The 25,070-nt window shown below is 41.4% G+C and overlaps 1 protein-coding gene across 1 annotated transcript in view; it reads right to left on the bottom strand.

The window, feature by feature from the left end:
• LOC141016101 (RNA binding protein fox-1 homolog 3-like) overlaps positions 1 to 17,771 on the bottom strand; it is a 245,436-nt gene extending 227,665 nt beyond the window's left edge. The window contains exon 1 of the mRNA XM_073490360.1: positions 17,652 to 17,771. The gene's annotated coding sequence lies outside the window, so the exon portion shown is untranslated. The remainder of the gene's footprint in view (positions 1 to 17,651) is intronic.
• Positions 17,772 to 25,070: the final 7,299 nt, after the last annotated feature.

Raw genomic sequence — 25,070 nt, 5'->3', positions numbered from 1 at the left:
AGATGGAGGTGGAGGAGGGCACTAATGAACATGACAGAGGAGGCACAGATCGACTGAGGTTGCCACAGCGTTGTTACATCACCTCCGTCCTTCCACTCGTCCTTTCCTCACTAACATTTACTATCCCTTTCTCTTTTGTTAAGTAAATATACCTCCCCACTTAATTCAAACCCCTCCATCAGCAGCAGTGGTTGACACCAAACTCAAACAAATTAACACCATTTGTAGTAAAGCAGATTTTCTTTCGCCAACAGCCACTTAAAGGCAGCATGGTGTGGGTGGAACAGAGGGGAGGAGGCTGGCTGCTCAAACAACCATTTTTTTGCATCTTTTAAGCGATGTAATCTGAACAATGTTTCAGCAGCCTCACCCTCTGTTGGCTGCTTGCTTACAATTAGAACTCTTAAAGCAATTACTGCTTACTGAACCCAGGAGTCCAACTCTAAATCGGGTAAACTAACCCTGAGGGGAAGAGAATTTCCATTTAGAGTTTCTTCACATAACGTCTCAACACTGTGCATTATTCTAAGTTCTGTATCTCAGAAAAGCTTGAGAGCAAGTGAAAGCTAGGCGATGGGCTGTATTGAGTTGTCACAATGCAAAGTGTGTACTAAATTGAAAAGGCTTTAAACAATACACACCAGCCCACTTCACCAGTTAAAACAAAGCACCAATAGCTTAGAAACACGCACTTGACTTGATGACCTGCATTCCAGACAGACAGGAAGAGCACAGCACCTACAGAAGCCTTTTGTTGGTCTGCAGTACAGTGGGCTTCATCAGGCGAAGGTCAGTACACGGTGTATTGCTGCATTTCCAGCTCCACACTCCACATCAATAAAAAGCCTCTCTACACACTTTCAGCTGAATCTCCTGTCTAGGCCCAACTCCCATGACAGGTACAGTGGAAACACACACTTGCACTCACACATATGCTCTCAATATGTGATGGAACTGCTAATCCAAATGATAGTTAAACCTGATAATGGGATATAGCTCAGGAACACTTGGAGCCAGACCAATGGCAGATATATACTTCAAAACAATTACTTTTTATGCAGTTTTTAGTATTTATTGTAGAGCAGAAACTTTTAACAGTGTATTTACCTACAAAAAAACTACATGCAGTGTGTAAGCAGACTATGAAGTCTGGATAGGGGATGTGACCCGACCGTATTTTGCTCTGTGCTTGAAAACATCTTGAGGTTTGATTTTTACGCCAGTGATACATAGCTGTAAGTGCAGGCATTATGTTTTTTACAACCCAATCGCCAGAATAAATGTTAGCAAAGTATGTTTCTACAAAACTACAGATAAGTTATTACTTTACATTTCTTTAGGTCCAAATTGTTCTCGTCATAATTCTGTGCTTATCTTCTAGTTAGGGTTAGGCAAAAAAAACCCCACTTGGTTAGGGTCAGGAAAACATGTCTTGGCTCAAAATATCTTTTTTCATTTCCACAACCACGGCAAAAAAAATTGTCCAGAGGTCACCTTAAAAAATATCTTGTGGTTTCACATTTAAAAATGTTCAAATGCTGCCATCACCTCCACCTGCCTACATAAAAGTCAGCTCATAAACATGTAATGTGAAGATGATACAACATGTTTCGTAGAAATATCCAAATGGAACATAGCCTACATGTTGCCAATTTAAACATATCTGGTTTGCAGAAATGTTAACTGCTAACATTTTATCCTTTTTTTATTTTAATCTCAAGAATGCCTTGAAAGAATTTCTTCAAACAAGGTCACTGTTACGTTACTGTTATTCTCGTGAATTTTATGTCTCAGAAACGTCTGAAGTTCATTTCTTCAAATTTGGCACAAAAACACACTTGGACTCAAGGATAAAATGATCAGGATTTTGGTGGTCAAAGGTCACTGTGACCTAACAAAATGTTTGGCAATAGCTCTTTTTTCATTCACTTATTATGACAAAATTCCAGACAAATGTCTAATAGGATAAAATTATTAAGTGATGACACTTCATATCTAAAAGGTCAGAGGTCAACTCACTGTGACATCATAAAGTTCTGCAGAAACACATTCCTAGCCATTATTTAAAGCCATAACTCAGGAACAGAAGGAGAGATTGTGACCATATTTTACATTCAGTTGGATACTGAATTGGTGACACTAATCTTGGGTGCCTTCCTAGAATCTGATTATAGAGATATTCTATGCTGCTGGGTTGAAGATGTGTGTGGAGTATCCACATTTTACAATTTGTAGTTTCTTTGTGTTCTATCAGAATCAGCTTTATTGGCCAAACATGAGAACACACTACTAGATGTACAGCAGTAGTTCAAACACAAGCTGACATTGAGCTTCAGTGGGTTGTTGTTAAACCATGTGATGAAGCTCTTGGTCAGTCCTCTGTACTTCTCTGTAAAAAAAAAGGCTCTAAATGAAGACAGTATGTTTCTCATTGTAAATGATTCACTTGAATCTACCGAATCTCAGTAGAGTCAAAGCTTCAATTGCACCAATTACACTTACTACCTTTTATTAAATTCCTTCAAAGTCTTCATGATGCAGGCTATATGAGTCTTGACAGACATGGATTTAACCCCAAATTGACAGGTGCGTGGAGGCATACAACCACAAGGCCGAATTCTAGTGATGATGATGCTTTTGATCAAGAGCTGCAAAAAGCAGTGACACTGCTCACATTTTTGCGCTCCAAGTGAAACATTTTGGGGACCATTATGATTCTTTTCACAATGGTCCTGTCATCTCTGAAAACCATAGGAAATATTAATGTAAAACACACGTTTTAATGATAGAAACCCATTACTGCAACAGAAAGCCTAGCTGAAGCCAGCATAATCATTCTTACTCACAGATATCATGTCTGAAAAGACATCCAGTATAATCAACTTAGATAGACTGACAGGACAATAAATGCCTCACCTAAAATGTAAACGGACCCAATAATGATACAATCTTCACTTGCTAAAATGTTATTATTAGTTTGGATTTACTTTGACAAACTGTCATGTGATGTTGCCATGTTTTTAAAAAAGCAATTAATCATTCTTATCATCATTTCATATTTCACTGTAACATGACTTTAATTTGCTTGTTTTGATTTTGTGTTGGAGATTCACGAACTGCAGCCAGTGACTTCATTTGTTCTAAGTGACAGTTTGTTTTTAGACTAAAAAGATATTTTCTTTAATAAATCAAACAGGGTGGACCTAAGGACTTAAGGATAGGTTAGAAGGAAGGTTTTTTTTCAGACAAATTTGCATTCAACTTGGTGGCAGGGAATCTTTTTATAGGAGTCTGACTTTTACCAGAAGTGCAGGCAATGACTGCAACCTTCTCGTTAAAGGAGCAAAACTTTACCCACCAAGGTTAAAATACAACACAAATGTAATGTTTTTAACAAGGCTGTTAAATCATGGCTGAAAGAGAAACAACATTGTTCTCACACCTAATACACCTACACAGGGGTATCTCTACCTTTATAGTACTGTATGTTTTAACCTGTACTGTATTTGTAACTGTATCGGATTTTTATTTTCCTTTTTGTTTTTTTCTTTCCATTTTAATTTTTAAAAAGGCCAACAGCCTGCGGTGAGCAGGTGTTGTAAAGCAGCATCTCGCTGTGAACATGAAGTGACGTCATGTTACTGTCAAATATATAAGCTAAATTAAATCAGATACTTACACTACAAACACATGTCTGTTATTAATGCCAACTCATGGAAGTGCTGAATGAGTAAAAGTAAGCATGTTATGTTGCACTGACCAACAGGAACAGGACAGACTTAGTCAGTTATGTGAGCAGAATGAAAAAACAATTCCATCGTCCTTTCTATGGGGACAAGTTATTCAATAAGAACATAGAAAATTCTGATTCATTCTTATGTGGGGAAACTGGATATAAAGGCTGAATGACTTCATAATGAATAATGAATGAAGATGAAGATTTTGAAATGGAAAGATTTTGCACTGTCAGATTATCTGGACAACACATGGGCGAGAAGGGACGATGTGTTGTATAGGTAGCTTATATATTGTAAATCTGTCCTCTGTTGTTGTTCCTTTCTTCAGGAACGTGCAGTGGTTCACAGCAATGATTTGTCTTTCTTGGAACATTAGTTCACAAGTTAACTGCTGGAAGTCTATATACAGTATACTGTATATATGTGTATACCATGTCTGATGGACTTCTATAATAGGACAACATTCATGAATTCCTTAATTCCTATTTTTGGCAGTTTCACATTCACAGTTTAAGCAACATACACACATGCGCGCGCGCGCACACACACACACACACACAGGAATTCCAGGAGTGTGACCACTGCAAAGCTACAACAGCACCACATCAGATACAGTACACCACAATAAACCTGAGGGTGCTTCCAAAATTTCCCTGCAAGACCATATCCACGTGTTTAAAAGCAGTTTTCACAGGACCTCTATTACTATGAACAAAAGCAGTTTTTGCGACATCACCTACAGTAAAATGTCTAAGGTCAGACACATGAAACAAGACATCATGCTCTTGCTTGCTACAGCAGCAGAGTGGAAAATGCTATCTAACTTTCTTCCTTGTTGCTTTACTCAGTCTCTTTCACACAGACAGTAGTTCAAATAAATCCTTTGCAATCCCATTATGGTACAAGATGATCAAACAAACAACAACAGGATCAATAAAAACACATCTTTCTGATCAACTGGAAATAGAGAGCTGAGATTAGAGTACAAAGACACACTCAATCATTGTATGTCGGTATGAAGGTGTAGTATGCCTTGTGTCCCTGGTCCATCTGTAGTATTCAGGAGCCCCTGCAGGGCCTCAGTACTCACCCAGAAATACATCATCATCTCGGCTGAGAAGGGGTGGGAGACCGGGGGGTGGAGGACGGGGGTATGCAAGGACACCAGAGAGGCCAGCGCTCTTCCTCTTTTTCTCTTTATTGGTGTGTTTCTCAATACGTCTGTCCTGTTCTGATCCTCTTCTTCAGTCACTTGACTTTCTTTTCTCACAGGAAAGTTTTTTTTGAGTTTTTTTGCCAACACTGCTCAGTGTTATCTTACGGCCAGCTAACTGCACCGTGTTTGTGGTTTTGTAGCTGTAGCTAGAGTTATGAAGTGCCTTTAATGTGTCCCTTTGCCCCTTAAGACAGTTGGTCTTCCTCTCCCGCTGACTCTTCTGAAGCGTGACTTCGTCTCTAAGAGTCGCCACTGAGGCTCTCACACTCCTTCTCCCCCCCTGAACCTTCCAACAAACTCTTCCTCTGCTTCTTTGCTGAAGGGGAAAATAAAGACAGGAATAAAGAGAGAGGCATCAAGGAGAGAAAGTGCTACAAGGCGTTGTTACTGTACCTCCCCTCGTTTTTTTGTTCTTTACCTTCTTTACCTTCTCCTTCCTTGCCTGCTTCTTCCTCCTCCTCTTCTCCAATGTGGCACCCTTTCCTGCCCGCTTAGCTCTTCCTGCCTCCTCTTTTTCCTCTTTCCTTGCTCGCTGTAAACTATCTTGCTCTCTATTTCACTGATACACTGAAGCCTGCCTCCTCTTAGTCTGAGCACACTCTCTCCCTTTGCTTTTCTTCGTCTCTTATTCCGGATAGCTCCAGTCCAGCCAGCTCTGTTTTGAGGGGCGGTAAGTGTGAGACGTACTCTCTTCTACAGTGTTCCTGGGTGAGGAGTGCTGAAGAGACTGGGGGGTGGGAGAAGCTGGAGATCACCACAAGGTACAGTAGTACGGCTGCTTTCAACCAGGAAGAGACAAGTGCAGAGTGGAAGGAATGGGGGGGAGTCGAGGGCAGAGAAAAGGGAGAGAGAGAGAAAGAGAGAGAGGAGAGAGGGAGGGAGGGAACAGGAAGGAAGAGATGAGCTGGTGGAAGGATGCGGGTGTTGCAGATACACACTGGGAAGTGGAGGACGGTGACAGGCTGCGTTGAAGTTGTGAGAAATCCAATGGAGGAGCTGAAACAGAGGAGGCAACGTAAGACAAGATGAGAGAAGGAGGAAAGGAGATGCACAGAGCTGGAAGAAGAGAGAAAGAGGGAGCTGTTTGGCTTATTGTTGCTTATGTTAAAGAGCCAATGATACCAGCCCGTTTCATTAAGTTTCACCGGAGCGTCGGGGAGGAGGAAGAGGTTTGGAGGTTCAGTGGTGGTGTGTGTGGGGGGGTTAGAAGCAAGAGAGCCATCAAAACAAAATACAATTTGGAGCACTTGTGTAAGCCGAGAAGAGGAGGGAGGTAGAAGGATGAGAAGTGAAATAGATAAAAACTTCTTCTTGTTCTTTTGTTTCATCTGTTTTCCTTTCTCTGCAGATGTTGTGGTGGGGGGGGGGGGGGGGGGGGTGTGTGTGTGTGTGTGGTGCAGAGGGAGTATTGTATACTGCCTTGCTCAAGCTGTGCTTGTGTGTGTGTGTGAAATTGTGTTTTGTGTGTGTCTCTTTGTTAAATTAATGTATATGCAGCACACACACACACACACACACACACACACACACACACACACACACACACAGACCATTAACAGTTTTTACGACTTTGCATCTGCATTGTCATACACACACACACATATATATATATATATACATATATATATATATATATATATATATATATATATGTATATTTTGTGTGTGTGTCCATCAGTTTAATGGGTGTGTTTGCAATGTGGCTGGGTAAAAGACAGGCAGAGAGAGAGAGTGAGAGGTGGGTGAGGGTTGTAAGTTGAGGACTGATGTTGTAGCCTGCCTCAGCAGATTTTACCCCCACCCACCCCCAGTCAATACACCACTGAGCCAAGCTGCCATGTTAACCCCTTCACTGCCTAAAATACTGCATGGCTCACATTGGGAACACTGGAAATATGGGGCCACGCGTGTGTTGCTCTGTGTGTCAGTGTCACACTGCAGTTGAAATCAGACTTTTTCCAACAACCTGTTTAAGAGCTGAGGCAGACAAAAATACTGTAGGACCCCAAAAGCTAAATCAAATGTAAAAAAAAGACCATTCAAATGATATGTAAAAGGAAATAAGATTCACCAGTTGAATAAAACACCAACAAAGACCCTTTCTTATGCCAGGTTAAAAACATAAATTGGTCCGGATGAAAAGTGTTGGCTGTTACCATAAAGGTACATTACTGTACAGCAAGGCTGTTTATCAGTTCCTAATTACAACAGCTGAATACATCTTATAATTCATGTCATAAAGGTAAATGTCTTTGTTGAAGTTGTGGATATCCTACTTTTCTCATTGGCAACAAATCCCATGTGCAGACCCAAACCAACAATGAACTACTAACAGGTATTGTGTTTATATCCACAACCTGGTCAATCTTATTCTTCTCTCTCATGTTCTAAAGACGATTAAAAACACACCAATGAGCCACACTGTTGTACTGGGTGACATGTTCCTTCATTACTATGAACATAATTTATTTTGACCAGGTCACATAACAATATGATGTGGCAAAACGATCACAATCCTTGACTCATCACAGCAAATGAAAGACAGCGGCATGGAGAGTCATAATATGTATTCTATTCATGCTCAAAGCTGGATTCTGAAGTCTAGAGGATTGATTCAGAGAGATGATTGATGTGCATTAGTTCTATTTATTTTTTCTATTCCGCCTCAAATGTAGAATAACTTATTTTAGGAGTGTGGTGCGTGAGTTTGTAGTTTAATCCAATGTTTGGAAGAATGTGTGCATTATTTCATCATCAATAAAACATTAACACATTAATTTTAAAACAGTGGTATAATTATTAACAAACCATCTGTTCTCAACATTATATATATTGCTAATAAGGCACAAAAGGTGATTGTTTTACAACCCAGACCATGTGGACAGTACCGACCCCACGCCCTCATCACGATAGGAAGGAGTGCAATGTATGGCAAATGTCTCAAGTTTGACATATCGACATTTACCAATGTAAAGAAATAATGAGCTAATTCATAGTTAAAATAGATTATGAATACCAATGCATCTGCACCCATTTGTGCTGAAATTGGTTTTTAGGACTTGCTTGAAATGAGGCCATTTACATACATGTATGCATGCCTGGTGTGTAGCTTCAGCTCTTACTCTCGTTCTCTCCTCCCTGTGAGACAACCAAGAGCTCACACATGGGCTGGCTTCTCTCTTTTTTTTTTACCCTAGCAACTACCATTCAAAAGAGAACATTTTCCTATCAAATCTGGGCGTCATGCTATTTCAGGTCTGGGTCATGAATAAGTTAGTCCAGACTCTGCATGTGAGTGAGCTAATGCAAAAAGACGACAGACTGGTGGTGGGAGGGTGTTGTCACGGTCTAGGAGGAAAGAAGCAACATCGTGTCAGTCAACAGAGATGTTGAGTATGAACTAAAGATACACGTTAAACACTGTCCAGATCATTTAGATGTCATCAATATGTCTGCATCCCGTCATATTCAGTGTGCTCAAGGTGACACATTCAATAAGCCAACCCAAACCCTTTTCCTAATTAATGACTTATAACTCATCTATAAAGCATTTGTTACTACACACCCAGTAGGAGGGCATTTAGAATTGGCAACACTAAAACGCAGTCGGCCAACATCCTGTCAAACTGTACATAAAGCAGTGTATAAATGGAATTCACTCACTTGACAGATTACTCAAGAAATTATTTTTAGTTCCTCCTTAGATTCTATAAAAAAGAAGAAAAGCTGAAATATGATAAAAATGTATTCATTTTTGCTTCCAAGTCTGTCAGTAAGATAATATGGACTACTATAGAAGCATTTATTTTGTCTGTTTATGTAATGCTATTTGTAATTTGTCATTTGTTATATTTTGTTTATTATCCATATCGTGTTCTACTTTTTAAAGTGAGTGATATTGAGTGTAGCTGTTTTGTGTTGTACTGTCATTGTAATTTTGTGATTGTAACTTGTAGACAGTTTTTAATTATGTTGTCACTGCATTTATTCTTATTGTATATGGACCCCTATCCATCCATCCATCCATCCATCCATCCATCCATCGTCTCTAACCGTTTATCCTTTACAGGGTCAGTGGGGTGGCTGGAGCCAATCCCAGCCGACATTGGGCGAGAGGCGTGGTACACCCTGGACAAATCGCCAGTTCATTACAGGGCTATCTCAGCAGGTAGAATTTGTAATTATCAAAATACAACAAAGAGTACATTTCATCTTAAATCACTACACTCCGGTTCACACTGATTATACCAGTGGCAAACCAGTTAACAAGGTTATGAGCACAACGGGCTGGCACTTTCTCACTGTGATGTTTGCAATGCAGCAACACACACACACACACACACACACACACACACACACACACACACACACACACACACACACACACACACACACATTTTTAAACTCTCCTGGATGAGCCCCATCAGCCTGGATGCTTACAGTCTGGGTTTTAATGCTGCCAGCATCTCTCTGTCAAGCCTTCAGAGAGCCCTTTTGCCAGCTCCACCTGATCTCAGTCCTCCTTTCGGAGTTCCTCTCTTTGACTCTTTGTCTGCTGCCATGCACACCGAACAATCTCTCACCTGGAAAAAGTCAGCAGGTTACTTTGGCTCCACCACTGTTTACTTTTCCCTCTCCAGGAGAAAAAAAGACAGGTTTATGTGAATGTGTGCCGGAATGTGTTGCATCTTAATAACAGGTGTGCTCTTGGCCTGGCATTTCCCTTGTCTCTCTCTTGCTGGGAATATCTGGGGGAAAAAACTGTTGGCTATATGTTCATTGCTGGGATAGAGGAAAAGACCATCAAGGAGGGAGTGTTTGTTCAAGGCACAAGTAATAGATGGAGGAGATCATGCAAAAAGACGGATTGAGGCGCCTATACACAGTAAATTTCACATTTGTCCAAATCCCAGGACCTGGATGTTATTGTTAGACACTTCCATAGACAGCTAATTCAGATCCCTGGACTGCCTGTATCAAAATTCTGACAGTGTGACAAATTTAGGAGCAAATTCTAATTTTAAGCACTGACAGACATAAGTACATAGATACTACATTGATGTGTAATGTATATGTCTCTCCTAGTTATAATTTTTAATGATGTAAAAAAAAAAGTGTGACAGGTGTCAGGCTTTTGGTCAAAGTAGGTCTTTTCCCATGTCTTTACTTAAAAGAACACTTGCTAAGAGGGCCATGCCTATAAAGCAATATTAAGCACATTCAAAAAACATTATGATGCATTTATAAGGCTTCATAAAACTCTTTATAAATGTTTATTATAATGCATAATAACTTATAACAAGGTGTATTAGCAGTACTTTAAGCATTCATGCTTGCATTAGCTCTATGCCAAAGTGACAACAGTGTTTGGAAAGAAGCATCCTGGGTTACCTCAGCACATTATAACTACCATAACTTCAATCAGTAGACACATAGAGAACTGCTCTCACATATTGTAACAGATACAACCTTTTAACTTTATGAAATGGAATAATTTCTTCTGAGCACCGACAATATGCTATATCATGACTTTGTGACTTTGAATGATCAATATGTAAGATATGGCCAGAATGTTTGTTAAAATGTTCAAAACTGAACTAACGTGACCTACAGAGAGTGAAGAAACAACCGTTGTCATTATGTTAAAGATGTCTATTTATTGTGTTGAACAGAGATGTCTACTAAAGTTAACATGCTAACCAGCTTGTCTTGAAATACTACTTTTTACCACAAGAGGTGATATTCTGATAGCCTACGTAGTTTCAGTTGGGAGGTGTAAAAGTGGCAAGTTTGCCACTTAATCTAATAAGTAAACAAAGCAAACTCACAAAAAGTCAAGAAAGATTTGTTTTTTACCTGTAGTCCCTGATAAACAGAGATATACAACCATACTGCATTTGAATTACAGTTTCTCTCTTTTACCTCACTAAGACAAGCTTAATTGCCTTGTTAACTAATTGTAAAACAGTCTTCATTCAAACTTGACATAAATGAAATAAAACTTACCAACACAGTCTTGGTTTGTCTTTCCCCTATCACCCTGGTTTGGTCAAAATAAATCTTCTTGCCTCATGCCTCCCCTGTCCCTGCCCGGTCATAGTCCTGGCCAGAGTACCATGTCCTTTGTCTTCAAACTGACATCTGTCTGTCTCAGAGACTGTGTTCAGCGGAGGCTGCTGAGCCTGGTTGAGCTGAGCCCAGTGCAATGACTCCACCATCATCCGAGGTTGCTGTGTGAGCAGACTTTTGTCAGCTAAGGGCTAGGGCCCCTTAGATCCAAGGCTAACTGAGCCGGTAGCTAATCGCTACAGCTAAAGGTAGCTACAGCAAAAAGTACAGTAGCAGGAGTTAGTCATCATTCTGCCCCCTATAGTTTCGGAGCTACCTTAGAGTTCTGGTCATTTCCTACAAATGATACCTTTAAGTAAAGTGACAGCACTGTTTAAGGTTAATAGCAATTGTATGATATTATAACAAAATCACAACCACGTCCAGTCTTTATTTTTCAATACACACAACTTAACATTTAATTTAAACAGACAAGGGCACTGCACCATCAAACCAAACACAGTGGCCAATGGTAGAAAAAATGGGTACAGTATTGGCCAATTGCCAAGGACAGGTGTATATGTGCAACAGAGTAAAGTAAAGGTGTTGCTGAAAGAGCATGTGAGCTCAGCATACAAAAGGTGTATACTGTAAAAGTTGAGGGGAGACACTAATAGTGAAAAAACAAAATAGATATCAAACTAAAATTATTATTATTATCATTTTTTACTTCAAGATTTCTAAACTTTTTTCTGACATCAACTCATCAAATTCTAAACATTCTTAAGGTGCGTTCACACCGGACTTTTTATTTTTGTCGCTGTCGCTCGTGTCGCTCCAAAAAAATCGCTCTGTCGCTCAGCTGCAGTCGCCCGTCGGCACAATTCAACAGATCACTCTGATGACGTCATTCAAGCGATTCCAGTGAATTTCACGTCGCTCGGAGGCGCTCATTTCTTCCCGTTTGTATTGGTCCAGCATGGCTGACAGTTTGACTTCGCCTGTAGTTGGTGTCCGGCGAGTGGCTGTGTGTGTGTGTGTGTGTGTGTCAACGTAAAGCCGGCTTTGCACTTCCGGACCGGTGGAGTTGTATTACGACCATGGTTTTAGTAGTTGTCATAGTTACACATAGATTACGGCAGCCTATCAGCGCTGAGCGACAAGCGACTGACGGCCAGAGACTTGGGATTTCTCATCTCGAGCGACAGAGCGATTGAGCGCTTTTTCGCTCCGTCGCTCGGTCGCTGTCGCTCGGAGCCCCAGCGATATTTCGCCTGAGCGATTAATCGCTCAGTCGCTCGTTTGCATTGACTTAATATGTAAACTTGTCGCCAGCGACAAAAATAAAAGGTCCGGTGTGAACGCACCTTTAGGCTAACTTTTTTATCACAACACATTTCTCTGGAACTCTTTTCTTTACCAATTAAGAAGAGTAGTAAACTGAAACATCAACATTCTTTTACATTCATTTTTTTTCCATTTATAAGTCAAGTCTCTCAGGAGCCTTGGAAACTCTGCCTGACTTGGTGGTGGTTTCAAAGGAGTTCCTAGTGGCTCTCAGGTGGATTCTGTTTCTCCTTAGAATGCCCTTGTCAGTTTCTACCAAGTATGACCATGGCATGTTCACAGTCCCTAGAACAGTCCCAGGAGCTTTCTCTGTGGTGATCCACACATTCTGTCCTGAGGTGAGCTCTTGAAGTGTTCTGGACCGGTGGTGAAGATTGCTTACGCCTTCCTTCCTCATCCCTCCTGCGAAAAGCCTCTAAGTCAGGCCATTTTGGTGTGAGCTGACTTGAAGACTGAGGTAGGGATGTGCGCAGGTGTCTTCCCATTAGTAACTGCGCAGGTGAGTATCCATGTTCTAATGGTGTGGCTCTGTATGCTAAAAGTGCACTGCACGTTCAGCCTCACCATTAGCTTGTGGGTAGCGAGGGCTGCTTGTGATGTGTGCGAAGCAGCTCTGTTTTGCAAATGTTCTGAATGTCTCTGAAGATAACTGTGGCCCATTGTCGGATACAACAGTCTCTGGAAATCCATGATGTGCTAAAGCCTCCTTTAAAGCACGAACAGTAGCCTCAGATGATGTGACCCTGAGCTCAGCCACCTCTATGTATCGTGAGAAGTAGTCGATGATGAGCAGGTAGGTCTTGTTTGCCCACTCAAACAGGTCCTTTCCGACCTTTTGCCAGGGCCTGTCGGGGACTTGGGACTGTATGAGGGGCTCTCTGTACTGTGTTCTGTATCTCTGACACATTCCATATCTGTCTACTGTCTCTCGAATTTGTGCAGAGATACCTGGCCACCATACAGATGCTTGAGCTCTGGCATGACATTTGGAGATCCCTTGGTGACCTTCATGGAGTTTGTGCATTATTTCCCCTCTGAGTGTCTGAGGGATGACTATTCTCTCCCCTTTCATCAGAAGGTCTCCAGCAAGATACAGCTCTGCTCTGACTTGCCAGTAGGAATCCCTGCAATCCCTGAACTCAATCTGTGTCTCTGTGGCCATGCTGTTTGACAGTAGCGTGCCACCGTTTTGCACATCTCATCAGTTCGTTGTGCTTGCTTAATTTCTGCCAGCCTTGAGTCCGTAGCAGGGAGTGAAGACACAACAGTGTCCACAAACACCTGGACCTCTTTTTCAAGCTGTAGGTCATCAGCAGATGGAGTGTCACTCAGTGGAGCTCTGGACAATGTATCAGCAGTGATGAGGTTTTTGCCTGGCATGTGAACAATGTCGTAATCATACCTGAGGAGTATCAGTCGAAATCTTAAAACTCTGGGAGGGAGGTCATCTAAACCTCTGGTGCTCAACAGAGGGATCAAGGGCTTATGGTCAGTCTGAAGAGTGAAGTGCAGCACTTGCAGGTAAGATGTTAGTCTTTCACCGACCCACGTTACCGCCAGCGCCTCCTTTTCGATTTGCGCATAGCGCTTTTCTGTGTCTGTCAGTCCTCTTGAAATATATGTGACGGGTTGCCAGGAGTTATCTGCTTTCTTCTGTGTGAGAACGGCACCTATTCCGTATGGTGATGCATCCGCGGCCACTTTTGTCTCTGCTATATTTGAGTACTGAGCAAGCGCTTTTGGTGAGCTCAGTCCACTTTTCAGCTTTTCAAAAGCAGTTTGCTGTGGTTCTGCCCAGACCCACTCATTTTTCTCTCCCAGTAGGACTTTTAGTGGCATGGTGATGGTTGCCATCTGAGGTACAAACTTTGACAGGTAGTTTGCCATGCCCATAAGGCGCCTCACGTCCTCCACACATGTAGGCTCAGGCATCTGTAGGATAGCTTTCACTTTGTTTGGATCTGGCTCAATTCCTGTTGAAGACACCTTGTGCCCGACAAACGTGATGTGCTCCTGTGTGAACTCTCACTTCTCATTAAGTGTAAGTCCCTCTTCCTGTATCTTCTGCAGTATGCGGTGCAGTCTTTGATCATGTTCCTGTCTGTTTCATCCATACACTAACACATCATCTGCATGGCATAATACGCCCTCGAAACTCTCAAACATCTGGGATGTCCTTCTTTGGAAATGTTCCAGAGCAGATGCAATTCCAAATGGGAGTCTGTTGAAGAAATATCTCCCGAATGGAGTGATGAAGGTTGTTAGGGGTTGTGATTCTGGAGTTAAAGGAATTTGCCAAAATCCTGATCGCGTGTCTAACTTCATGAAAACTTTGGCATCTGACATCATTGCCAGTGTTTGGTCAACAGCAGGCAAAATGTGATGCTCTCTCTTCACCGCTGCATTCAATGGTGTGAGATCCACACAGATTCTCAGTTTGTCTTTCATCGGTTTTGGCACAACTACCATCCCGGAACACAGCACCCATACTTTCCATTCTCTCTAGCTCTTTCACGCACCTTGTCTCTGAGAGGTAGAGGTACTCTTCGAGGTGTTGACAGTGCATAGGGTATCGCCCCTTGTTCCAACTCTATATGGTATGGTTCTTTTAGCTTGCCTAGCCCTTGAAACACTGATGGGTAAAGTGCCTTAAAGTCTGTATCTGTCTGCATCACCTTATTGACTCTGTGCACTAGCCCCATGGCCTCTATAACTGGCAGGCCCAAAAGTGGTTGTGTCAGTGCTGCCACAACATACACATGTTGATCTGTGGATCGGCCGTTTGCACACATTTTACTCTGGAAGCAGCCTTCTATGTCCAGCAAATTCTGTCCTGGACCAACTAGTCTTTTCAGCGGTTTGTCTAGCTTACCATCTTGCTCTGGGTTGAATACGCTCTCTGGTATTGAAGTCACATCCGCACCTGTGTCTATTTTGTAATTGATGGCGTCTCCATTCAGAGTGACTTTTTCATCCATGGCTTGGTGGTTTGTGTAGACATTTCACCTAAGAATGCATAGTCCTGAGAATCACTGTCCGACAGCACTTCTGTGACTGTGTATACTGCTTGACCGTTGCGACAGGCCACTGCAAAATGTCCTTTTTTGTGACACTTTCGACATTCCACGTCTTTGGCAGGGCAATCTTTCCATGCATGTTTTCGTCCTTTTCCACATCGGCCGCATTCTTTTTCCACTTGGTGCGTCAAGCTTTTGGTCTTTGTTTCTCTGTTTCCCTGTATATTGGAACTTTTTTCCTCTTTTCATTGTTTTAATGGCGTCCACATTTGTTTTGGAGTCAACTCCCGCCGCACAGTGTAGTATTGTCTGTTGTCTCACTCTGTCTCACTTTTAGTATTGCCTTTGCAAGGGTCAAATTCAGAGTCCATTTGCAGCTTTTCGGATAATTTTCTGTCCTTTATCCCGACTACAATTCGGTCTCTTATGAGTTCATCTTTTAGCAAGTGTGGGACCCACAGTAATGTTGGGCATAATAATGGACAATAGACAGTGTACACCCCCCATTCTGAGTTACTATTATTTTGTTTTTATTTTGTTCATTCATAAACTGCAATATATCCATGTACAACAGTAACCATAATATTTTAGTAGGTCAATGTGTGGTTATAATGAGTGAGGCTCACGCAGGCGCTTTGGGCACCAGGGGTCCTTAGTGTGTGGCTCAGGAGGGCGTGTCTGTTGTCTAGGCAACGTTAACAGCCAGCAATATGTAGCCACGGTGTGCTAATGTACCTGTGTTTCTGTATTTCCAGGTGAGCAAAAGTGATGAAATGATCTATAAACGTAGCGACACACATGTAAAATGAGTATGTAAGAGTAACGGACCGTCAGTAATGCAAATACGAGGGTTATATTGGAGTTTTGCAAGTAAAACAAGTGTTAAACAGTGTGTCACCGAGTACTTAGCTTATGAGGAATGCAGGAATGTAGCCACCTTTAGCCCGCTAAGATATTCGCTGTGTGAGTGTGCAGAATATTATGAGTGCGTTGTATTTTGATTATTGTATTAAAAGCGGACAGTTACGGTTATGTTAGAGGAAGTGGTTATAGTGTCTGTTGTCTAGGCAACGTTAACAGCCAGCAGTATGTAGCCACGGTGTGCTAATGTACCTGTGTTTCTGTATTTCCAGAGAACAAAAGTAAAAGGAATCTATTTTACACTCATGCACGCCTGGAAGTTCATTTGTGTGTCCAAGTGTGCAACACAAGCCAAAGCTACAATGTTCTGCTAATTTGTGCATTTCAGTAATAAATGCTTCTGCACTCTCCCCTTCTTGCTGGCATCTCATGTTGAACTGTGCTCTTTCAAAAATCACATTGTGTTTGCCTATAAAGTGTTGCTCCATTGCAGTTTTAACTGTATTGTATTTCTTTTTATCTCCTGCTGACATCGGCAAGACACTCAAAATATCATCAGCTGCATCCCCCATTGCATACAGGAGTGCATTTACCTGATATTCTTCATCTTGGTCTTTTAATCTGGATGCAACATGGAATCTTTCAAATATTTGGACCCATCTCAGCCAGTCAGACGGACTTGAAAAGTCGAATGGTTCTGGCTGTGTCATTTGCACTGAAACTGCCATGACGTCTTTCTTTTCTCCTTGCGTGTGTGCTGATTCCCTCTCACTGGCTCTCTCCCCGTCTTCGTGAGCATGCAAAGTTCACCGTTGTTCTCTGCAGGTAATCACACTATCGCTGTGTCCACATGCGACAAATCATGAGCAAAGTATATCGCGGAGATTTGCGTTCTTTGCCACGTTCTGACACCATGTATAATGAAGAGACTGGACGCCGAAGTAATCTCACGTCAACCCCTTTACTTAGTGAAACCAAAACCTAATGCATAGACCAATGCATAGACTTATGGGTAGTGTAGTCTACCGCTACATTTAGGTGTTTTTTATCTCCATAGATTTATTGATGCTTCTGTGCCGGAGTTCGACACCCTCAAGGGACTTCATGGTGCATTCAGGTGCACCTCATAAAAAATGTAAATGACAGATGCCAGGGCATTAAAATCCATTAAAAATCCAACAATAGCATAGCAAAAGTTTTTCAATTGAAAACTGAATCAAATCTTGTCCTTAAATCGAAAGTCTAAAATAGCTGCAAGAACTTTACGTTGATACATACTGCATGTGTGCCTTTTTATGTATGTGTGAGACAAAAGACCGTTACAGAGACATACAAAACCAGCAGCTGAAGCCAAAGGAGAAAGGAGAGAATGAAATTTTTAGGGAGGAAAACAAGGAGTGAAACAAAGAAAAAACAGGAACTTACCAGTCTTGTGACGAGGGGAACCCCAAAGTGCCAGAAGTGCTCGTTGAGCAGCCCGCTGCACACCACGTTACCGAACAGAGCAATGGTTCCTGGTTTGCACAGACCACTTCCTGGCTTGGATTCTGCAACATAATACAAGTTATTTTTTTTTTACTGTTAAATATAGTCAATGAAAATTATAATACATTATACAGTATATACATTTCAACCAGTGAGAGACTTTTAGTAAAACAGATCAGTCTTAAGATATTGTCTATACACATACAGTATATATATACATGTATTAGTCTCATCCCTCCTTTTCAGTTTCGTATATCTTTTTTGTCACCCCTTCCTTCTTAACTTGGCCATTTACTTTGCATTTTTGAGATGTCATCATGGAAAGTCCTGCAGCTTTAGCTACTAGTAGTTCCTGTTCACATTGTAGGGACAACAATTGCCTGGATAAGTTTTGAGTATAATTATTACTGCAAAAGTGTTGTTGCTGTTTGTATCTGTTCATATCCAAATTACGTCAACAGACCACCTCACTAGCACCGACATAAACATACACACATTAGAAATGTTTGTAGGTGATAAAACATTACATACAAGGCAAGAAAAAAGAGCAACAAAAGAAACAAAGGAAAAGACACTGCTTCTCTGCCTTTTGTCTTTTCTGATTTAAGCTGCAGAGTAAAAGCTGCAGGCCATTAAAGTGTCACTTTTGGGGTGAGCCAACACAGCAAAGGAGTCATATAGAAAGAGAGCCAAACCACGGCATGCAAGTCCTGGATAGACCAGGGGAACTTTACAGCCTGCCAGGCTTTATGGCTGAACTGTTGTCTTTGAAACTGCACTCCTGAGTCTGACTGCAGCACAGACTGTCATTCACTCACCTGACTTCCATTTTTCTTTACTGTCTAGTTCACCTGCATTTCATCCATTCTGTTAGTCCCCTCTTTTTTACTCTGCCTTATTTTGGATTCCTTTTTCAATTCCCTATCTTATTTGGAAATGGTACTGTTCGTACCTGAAGCCATCACTCCTTCCTTAACATCTTTATCTTGTCCCCTCCTTCTCCTTCGATATGGTGTTTGTGAGACAATGCAGAAACGTCTCAATTTTAGCTGAAAATGCTGTTTCTATGCTCAGGATATGTTTAGAAAGTGGATTTCTTTAAAATGCATACTAATGAGGATTTTCTTCCCCCCACTATTATATCATTTTCATGATGGGCATGCATTTTTTCTTGATATATAATTTTAGCCCATATATATCTCTGATAATATGAAGCCAGATTGCTTTTATTGACTTAGAAAGAGCAGCGTTTACAAACTCTGATACAATAGGTGGATGTTTACAGCTTACAAGTTGGTTTGCAATACACCAATAAACACAAAGAATTGCAGCCCGCTGTGCCCATGCTGCCTGTTCTCACTCCCAATGCATCAAGTACAGCAGCCTGGTCAGTGGCCCTACACATCTAACTCATGGTCCACATTGCCTGCTTGTTAAGTGCTTGACAGCTGCGATGCTGAGCTGCTGCCCACACAGGCAGCACTGTTTACATGGAGTTTGCATTTGATACATTTCAATAAATATGATGACTTGATTTTCCTTTTTTAAGAGTGAGTGAGTAAGAGGAGTGGGAATGAGAGGGAGGGAGGGAGAGAAATAAGTGCACAGGAAAACACTTGTGTGTATGCTCTTCATGTGTGTGACATTCTAGAGATAGACATTAATTTTCATTAATTACATTCATTAATTTTTAGGTCTAATTTTTTCTAACTTCAAATCGCTATATGAGATGGTCATAGAGACCATGGATGCTGAAATGAAAAGCAAGACGTTGCACCACACACAGCAGCTCCTCATCAGCCAGTGTGTCCAGCCTTTAAGTTTGATGCCGTAGGTCCCCCTCTAGCCTCACTCCTTGAAGCACCCTCTAGTGCACTAGAATAAAGAGTGAGAAAAGTCTGAATCACTGGGTGGTTTGGATGGTTGGTTGGTTGGTTGGTTGGCTAGGTGGCTGGGTCATATAGTGGACTTTCCCTCTGGAGAATGGGGATCATGTCCCGTTTGTGACCAAGGTTCAAGAGTTATTTGTTTTTCATTTATGTAACATAAAGTGAGTTAATGAGCGTTACTGTTGTTACTTACGTTTGTGTTATATCATGTACGTTATGTGGTGCAATTTATGTCACTTGCGTATCTTATGTTACAAGCCTAAATGTAATTCTAAGTGCTGTATCGTAGGCAACTGCACATGTTTCAGTTTGTTGAAGACGTTTCACCTCTCATCCAAGAGGCTTCTTCAGCTCTTACTAACTGGAGGAGCTGCAGGCTTTTAAACTATGTGTGGGAGTGTCCTTACAGAGTCGTTAAGGACACGTGTGAGCTCTGAGTTTCAGAGTCGTTAGGGCCACTTGTGGGTCATTGAACCCAACATGCCTTCATGTGGGTTGCTAGGGCTAGGTGAGCCCAGGTGTGAATGGTTGTTAAGATGTCTGGGGAGAGAACTCAGTACAGCATTGTAGGTGGGTGATAAGTAATGTCTTAGGCCACCTCCTCTGTTCAAAGACGGTCATCCCAGTTTGACATAGATGGATTCTTTTACTCCTCTTTCAAACCATCTGTCTTCTCTGGACAACATGTTTACATTGTTGTCCTCAAAGGAATGATTTTTCTGATCAGATGTAAGTGGACAGCAGAGTCTTGACCTGAGGAGTTGGCCCTCCTGTGTTGTGCCATCCGCTTATAGAGAGGTTGTTTTGTCTCCCCAATGTACAAATCTGTGCAGTCCTGGCTGCATTGAACAGCATAAACTACATTACTCTGTTGCCTGGGTGTTTTGTCCTTAGGGTGGACAATCATCCTAAGGATGATTGGATGATGATGATGATGATGATGATGATTATGATGATGATGATAGGATGGATCCATCCTAGGAAAAACACCCAGGCATAAGTAGAGTAATGTAGTGACAGTCGTGGAAGAGTGTGGGTGTTTTTACTGTTTCAGGGGAAGACAACAGGTTTGCAATTTACAATACATGTTCTGAAAGGGTTCAGAGAGGAGGGGGGAAAGGAGAGGTGACCCATGACCAGATCTTCGCTCTGGCTATATAACACTTCAGTCAGCTGTTTCTATTGGCCATAACGCTTACTTTGGAAAAGAACCAAAGTCTACATTTTGTGTCTCAGAACATTTATTGGTACCACCTGGTTTTGAATGGTAGTGTTCCCTGCTGACTGAAGAAACTAACACAGTAAATTATCTTCAGGGAAAAATGTTCAAATAAACAAATCATAGTTTACATAAACAACTGCATGATAGAGCACAGCCTTTATTTAAAAAACCATGAAAGTAAAGTAGCTTCCATGAGCTTCAGGTCACTGACTGAATGGATGTGAAGTGTAAATCTGTAGATGTAATTACAGTAAAACCCATAATACTAAATGTCAGGGCAGTGTTCAGCCATGAATGATGAGACATAAATAGGGAGAGCAGGTAAATGAAGCTCTTCTCCAGGATTTCTGAAACACACTTCAGCCAGATCACACTCTGTCTCACTGCACCAGCTCTTTTTCAGTGCCATGATCTGGACTTGGCTGGTTCCTCCTGGCTCAACTTCGAATGTGCATACCTCACATTTAATCACTCTAAGTAGTTTGGCACACTCACACACACACACACACACACACACACACACACACACACACACACACACAGAGTTATGGCCTTTTGGCTTGGTTCTGGCCTGGTTCTTTGGCAAGTGCATATCTGCTAGGCTTGCATCCCAGTCAGTACCCCATGAGTTGTGAGTGTGTGTGAAAGAGACAGAGAGAGATTACTGCTCAGTCTGCTACCCCACTTGGCTCACCTGATGCTGATGGCAATATTAGAGGGACAGGAGGAAAAGAAAATATGAGTTGGGCATTTGGAGATGTTTGGAGGCCTGGGGTCTTAGAGCAGGTCTCTCTCGCTCTCTTTAACACACACACACTCACAAACACACATGTACATCACTGTCATTTTCAGGGCGTTGGATGTGCCCAGTTCACTCCCACTCCAGGTCAATTTATCGGCTCCTCTATTCTAAGTAGTAGCTCACTTCACAGTATTTATTACTCTCTGTTCCCCTGGAGGCTCTGAGTACCAACATGTCATCCACTGGGAGTGTGTGTGAATGTGTAAGCAAAAGAGAGAGAGAAAAGAAGAAGATCATGAAAAAAGGGTGAAGAAAAAAAAAGACAGCAAGACATAGAGGCATCTAGTGTTAAAAAACATACTTTATGTGGTGGCAGAGTGACTTACAGTATGTGCAAATAGAAAAAATCATTGTCATCTCAAAACTATGTAAATGCAATTCCTACATCATCAAATAAGGTTTCCTCTGTGGCATATTGAATCAGTTTATTTTTTTTTTTTGCAGATATAATAACAGCAATCATGAAAATGGGCATTAATATATGATATGAAGCCGTCATCAAACAAGCACAGAATGTGATTTTTTTTAAGACTGAATTAAAAACATATGGGGGTACTGAGCCTAAAAATTAGGCAGGTTAAGTGATTTTGTACATAAGCTTAACATAACATTGTGTAATTTCCAATGTTACTACAATAAATAAACATAGTGATTTGGAATATTAAAAGTTTAAATAGTTCTTGTTCATCAGTATTGTCTCCCTCATTACTTCATGCAACTTTATCTTCATTTTAATTTTCCATTGAGTAGCAATGTTCTGCAATTGCTACACAACAGTGAGTTAGTTTTCTAGATAAATAGGAAGAGATGTGTTTGCCAGTCTGTCACTGGCATTGCAGTTGCCATAACTTAAAGATCCCCTCCACACATGCCATGCCGTATTAAGGCATACAACATTTTTTTGTGTGTCTGACATGCTGATTGCAGAAAAAAGTACAATTACTACATTTTAAATCTTCAAAACCTCTATGTAGGCTAACATACCCATTTTTGGCCTTTTACACAATATACCCCTAATTATGATGTAACACTTTGAAAAAGATGCAGGACCATAAGGAACCGATAGCAGCTTTGAATTTGTCACATGACACTCTGGAGGCCATGCAGAATCCCTTTTTTGCAGACTTTCTCACAAGGATCAGCTCAGCCATTTCCCTCTGCAAAAATGGTGTGAAAAAGTATTTCCTGGCCTTTTTCAGTCTGGAAAAAAATTGATTCACAATAATAGGTGAGTAAAGCTTAATTTCTAGTATAGAAATGTACTTTATTTGCTAATTAAGTAATGAAAACTTGTTAAAATGCAAATGTTCCGTTGAGGCAACATCGTACCATTATAGATTCACCATGGCATTTTAATATTGTGTATTTAGGTATATACACTACCAGTCAAAAGTTTGAACACACCTTCTCATTCAATGGTTTTTCTTCATTTTTATTATTTTCTACATTGTAGATCAATACTGTAGACATTACAGGTCATCTGACGCAGCACTCCATCTTCTTGGTCAGATAGCCATTACAAAGCCTGGAGGTGTGTTTGGGGTCATTGTCCTGCTGAAAAACAAATGATGGTCCCACTAAGCGTAAACCAGATGGGATGGCATGTCGCTGCAGAATGCTGAGGTAGCCATGCTGGTTAAGTGTGCCTTGAATTTTGAATACATCACCAACAGTGTCATCAGCAAAGCACCCCCACACCATCACACCTCCTCCTCCATGCTTCACGGTGGGAACCACACATGTAGAAACCATCCACTCACCTTTTCTGTGTCTCACAAAGACATGGTGGATGTAACCAAAAATCTCAAATTTGGACACATCAGACCAAAGTTCAGATTCCCACTGTTGTGATGTCCATTCCTTGTGTTTCTTGGCCCAAACACTGCTCTTCTTCTTTTTTTTCTTCCTCAGTAGTGGCTTGTTTGCAGCAATTCGACCATGAAGGCCTGATTCACACAGCCTCCTCTGAACAGGTGATGTTGAGATGTGTCTACTACTTGAACTCTATGAAGAATTTATGTGGGTTCTTATCTGAGGTGCTGTTAAGTATGTGGACGACACCACAATCATCAGCTTCACTGGTATCCATCTACAGAGCATCAGTGACATCTGTGAATTGTTATGTCTGCACAGAGCCAAATTGATACAAGAGGACAACACCCACCCCAGCCACAGTCTGTTCACCCTGTTGCCATCTGGAAAAACATACTGAAGCATCTGCTGCCATACCAACAGACTACAGAGCAGCTCTGTAACTGTAGCTTGAAGTGACTTACATCGTTGTCTCTTTTGAATATCACATAGACCTTTGGCCTCCTTGCTGTTGGCCATCTGAAGCAGCTGTTAAGCAGCACCTCTGGATATTGTTATTGGCCGATATTTGTTATAAACAGTTTGATCGAAGGTCATAAAACACTCAATTTATATGAAATTTATACACAAGACAATTTATCCACGTGCTTCTAGTATGGTTTCGCCAGTTTGAAAAGGACAATGAACTTGCTATTTGCAACGCATGTCGTAAGGAAATTCCTCCTGGAGTAACGCAACCAAAACATTTCAACAGCACAAACCTCATCAGACATTTAAAGGTTAGTCACGTCAACGAATATGAGGAGTTTTTCAAGCTAGCTATCATGAAGGCAGAGAGTGAGGGGAACCACTTAGCAACTCAAACAGCACTCGTTCAGCTGTCGGTAACAGAGACACTGCAGCAACAGTAACCCTCGAGCAAGGACAGCGAGAAAACAAAATACTTCACTGATGTGTGCTTGCCGCACCTATACCAAATGGTGTATATGCATATCGACAGCCTTATGAAGAGTCACATAGCATCAATCAGCTTCACAAGTGACATTTGGAATTCGATAGTATGTCCAATGTCCATGTTGAGCCTATTGACCAAAACTTCAAGCTACACAAAGTTGGTCTTCACTCCAAGGAGTTTTCAGGGTCACACACCATGGAGGCTCTTACGGAGGCTTTTATTGTCCTGCAAAAAACAAGCGGACTGCCGCTTGTTTTTTTGCAGGACAATAAAAGCCGCTTTCCCGCTCTCGCACAGGCAGCACAAGCCTACCTCTGTGCACTGTGCAAGTGTTGATAGCAAACAATTTTTTAGCACAGCAGGGAATACTGTCAATGAGAAGAGGAGCTGTTTGCCAAAAAGTGCAGAGATGCTTATATTTATGAGGAAAAAAAAAGCCACTGATGCTTAAGAAGTAAGCTTCGAGGAGGATGATTCAAACATCACCCATCCCTCCCTATATCTCTTCTTCTCTGTACCTTTTTCTCTACCCCTCTAAAAAGGCCACAAAAACTGCCCCAGCTTCCCAGAACAAAAAGCAGCAACTCCAGACTTTATCATTGACTCACGATACAAAAGCTGTCATGACAGTGCAGCTGTGGTTCTGAGTATCTGCTTGATTTCCTTGACATCCAGATGG

The sequence above is a fragment of the Pagrus major genome, chromosome 20 (assembly GCF_040436345.1).
Source record: "Pagrus major chromosome 20, Pma_NU_1.0".
Classification (NCBI taxonomy): domain Eukaryota; kingdom Metazoa; phylum Chordata; class Actinopteri; order Spariformes; family Sparidae; genus Pagrus; species Pagrus major.
This window is presented reverse-complemented; position numbering and strand designations above follow the sequence as displayed.